This window comes from Malus sylvestris, chromosome 14, assembly GCF_916048215.2.
Source record: "Malus sylvestris chromosome 14, drMalSylv7.2, whole genome shotgun sequence".
Taxonomy (NCBI): Eukaryota; Viridiplantae; Streptophyta; class Magnoliopsida; order Rosales; family Rosaceae; genus Malus; species Malus sylvestris.
The window spans coordinates 20,777,363-20,781,122 of NC_062273.1; the positions used below are offsets into that span (position 1 = coordinate 20,777,363).

At 45.5% G+C, this 3,760-nt stretch overlaps 1 long non-coding RNA gene across 2 annotated transcripts; it reads right to left on the bottom strand.

Annotated features, from left to right (window-relative positions):
• Positions 1 to 1,492: 1,492 nt before the first annotated feature.
• LOC126599318 (uncharacterized) lies at positions 1,493 to 2,485 on the bottom strand. Of its 2 annotated transcripts, none has more exons than XR_007615070.1 (2): positions 2,114 to 2,485; positions 1,493 to 2,023 (listed from the first exon to the last, which is right to left on the bottom strand). It is a non-coding gene; the product is annotated as an uncharacterized LOC126599318 (long non-coding RNA). The 2 variants fall into 2 exon arrangements; XR_007615069.1 differs by having other exon boundaries at positions 1,493 to 2,034.
• Positions 2,486 to 3,760: the final 1,275 nt, after the last annotated feature.

Sequence of the window (3,760 nt, forward strand, 5' to 3'; positions counted from 1 at the left end):
ACCATTGATTGACTACTTAGAGTATGGAAAACTTCCAAATGATCCTAGACACCGCTCTGAAATACGTCGACGAGCACCTCGCTTCCTCTACTACAAAGAAACACTCTACCGGCGCTCTTTCGAATGAGTACTTCTGAGATGCCTAGGTGAGGAAGAAGCCAATCAAGCCATGGAAGAAGCGCACTCAGGCGTGTGCGGGGCGCATCAATCTGGACCAAAGCTACATTTCCAGCTTAAAAGAATGGGTTACTACTGGCCAAGTATGGTGAAGGATTGCCTGGAACATGCCAAAAGGTGCCAAGCTTGCCAATTCCACGCCAACTTCATACATCAACCACCTGAACCATTACACCCTACAACTGCTTCGTGTCCATTCGATGCATGGGGACTGGACGTCGTGGGACCAATTACTCCAAAGTCATCTGCAGGAGAAGCCTACATCCTAGCTGCAACAGATTACTTTTCCAAGTGGGCTGAAGCCATACCCCTAAGGGAAGTAAAAAAGGAAACTGTTGTCCGTTTCATCAAAGAACATATCATCCACAGATATGGTGTGCCTCGCTACATTATCACGGACAATGGAAAACAGTTCTCCAACCGACTTGTAGACGAGCTCTGTGAGAAATACAAGTTCAAGCAGCACAAGTCTTCCATGTATCATGCTCCGGCCAACGGTCTCGCGGAAGCATTCAACAAAACATTGTGCAACCTCTTAAAGAAGGTGATCGGCCGAACAAAGAGGGACTGGCATGAAAGAATAAGCGAAGCACTTTGGGCATATAGGACGACGCATAGGACTCCTACCCAAGCTACCCCTTATTCTCTCGTATATGGCGTGGAAGCTGTTTTACCGCTAGAAAGTCAAATCCCCTCACTTAGGATGGCTATACAAGAAGGTTTGACTGATGAAGAGAATGCAAAGTTGCGCCTTCAAGAGTTGGAATCACTTGACGAAAGAAGGCTCGAAGCTCAACAACACCTGGAATGCTACCAAGCACGGCTATCCAAAGCATTCAACAAGAAGGTCCGCCCAAGGTCTTTCCAAACTGGAGATCTCGTCCTTGCATTACGAAGGCCTATCATCACAACTCACAAGACAAAAAGCAAGTTCACATCAAAGTGGGATGGACCGTACGTAATACAAGAGGTCTACATAAGCGGCGCCTACTTAATCATGGCAGAGGACGGCTTGAAGATCGGTCCCATCAATGGCAGATTCTTGAAGCGTTACTACCCCTAAAAGGCGACGACCAGACTCCTAGCCTGCATGAGCCTAAACTGCACACGGCACAAGGCTCCTGGCCCGCAAGAGCATAAACTGTGTACGGCAAAATCATCATCAAAATCACTATAAAAAAAAAAAATCATCGTTCATTTGAACTACGTTATGACTTGATCCCTCATCAACCGGGGGTACGTAGGCAACTTGAAACTTCAAAACTTCAAGTACAGTCACATCACCAACAAAAACACAAACACTTTGAAGAATAAATAGCAATTCAAGATATGAATATTTTATTTCTTTAAAGAAATGATTTGGTTACAAAGCCATATTACAAAGGTGAGCACTACGCCAACGTCACCACCAAGGGAAAACTGTGACCAAAAGGCATTACACAGCAAAACCCCACCTGCAACACATGGTGCGCACACCCGAAGCAAGTGGACCTCCAAGTCAGCCACGCGACCTCGTCCGCAAACACCTTCTTTTCCGTTGACTCTTCTTCTTCCTCTCATAAAAGTTGCACAGTCACCCACAAACGAAAGGAAGACCTGCAGATGCACAAAATCTGAATCCAGATGTGGTGTTTCTCTCTCTCTCCTTTGCAGCGACGTCTCTCTCTCCAAGCCACAACAAAGACGAACCTGTAGCAACAAGAATGAAGCTGCAGCGGTTGAAGACGGGGAAAGCAACTTGGCCTTGTCATTCGAACCTGCACTCGCATTCACTTTCTCTGACCGAGTCAAGCAGAGCAGACTTTTGATGCCTTCCTAGGTTCTTCGCCGGTTTAGCAACCTCAGCCTGACAGAGCACTATATAAAAAATAAAAAATATATATATATATATATATATTTATATATGCGGCAAACCGTCCTCAGCAATAAAACATACCTCACAGAGTGAAGGCAGCGCCCTCCTTCCTCTTCTCCATTGGTGGAAACATTTGCAGCGCCGTCGAGGACGATAAACGGAAGCCCGAGCGGTTGTAGCAACCATGCTGCAGTCCTTCATCCTTCCGTCCTCATACTCTCATGCAACTCTCCCTGAAGCTTGCAGGATAATGAAGTTTGTTGTTGCTGCCCTAATTTTGATGATGGTGAGCTTTTCCTCTGCCGCAGTGAAGACTTCGGATGAACACGATGAACATAGACGTGACCGACTGCAGGGTGATGGGGTTGAAGAAGCTGCACCACTTTTTGTCCAACACCGAGCTCACCACACGGCAGACGAGAAGAGCACGTCGCAGCAAAGAAACAGGAGAGTGCATTTAAGATTCAGGGCAGTAAGCTGGTACAGTGTCTATGTAAAGACTACGCAATGCCCTATGTATGTATGCATGTGTGTATGAATGCGTGTGTATATATATATTGGTCTCAACAGGCTGCAAATAAAACCGGTTTGCATGTAGTGCAGTGACTGTGCAAACAGTGATCCGCATGCGATACAGTGACTGTGTAAAAAAGCAATCCGCATCCAATGAAGATTGTGATAAGGTGATTGTGCAAGTGAAAAGATGGTCCGCATGCGAGAAGAACGCAATGCAGTGAGGAAGGCAAAAAAAAAAAACCAACTGTGCTATCGTCAAGCCACTCACGAGTGTGTATTACTATTTGCAAGTCAATAATGGAAAAGGAAATGGGTGGTGATGACAAAATGATGTTTCCAGTCACCATCTAAAAAGAAATGGGTGCACTAGTCACCATCTAAAAGGAAGTGGGTGCATAGGGAAGTAATGCATCTTAGTCAGATATGCGTTTTGTTTGCGTTTCAACACAACATACTGAATAAAATAAGGCATGTCCATTAATATCTCCGAGAAATTACACGAAAAAAAAAAAAAAAAAAAGCCTTCACGAATGTCACTTGTGTGAAGCCTCAGTACTTGGAGCCTTGGTACTCGGTGGAACCCTAAAGGAGGGAGGCACTGAAGATAGCTTATTCGGAGCCTCAATACTTGGTTGAATTCCAGATGACGAAGGCAAAAAGTGCCTCCGGAATACATCCACAAACTTCCGATGGTCACTTTGAATTCGACCTTCGGAGTCCGTCAGCTGATCAAGCTTCCTCTTCATGCTCGTCGAATAACTATTTGCAAGCACATGCAACTCTCTATTCTCACGCTTGAGCTGCCTAATCTCTTGACTAAGAGCCGCCACCTCGGCTGTCAATGATTCAACCTGGCGAGTTCGAGCAAGTAAGCGTTGGCCCATGTTGGAAACAGAGTTCGCACACTGGACACTGAGAGCCTGGGACTCTTGAACAGCTAACTCATCGGACCGTCGTGAAAGTATCCTATTATCTTTAGGAGTGATGAGGTTTCTAGCTACAACCGTAGCCGTGGTTGCATCCCTCATCACAGAGTCCTCAACTGTAAGAGGGCCATTAGAAGAAAAAAAAGACGGGCGCCATACATTACCCTGACGCGGTGCACCTGTGTCACTGCTAAGACTCAAATCTAAGCAAATGTTAAAAGGGGAAGCCATTTTCAAAAAATACTAAAAGAAAAAGGTTGGATGAAGCAAAGAGTAGCAGAGATAA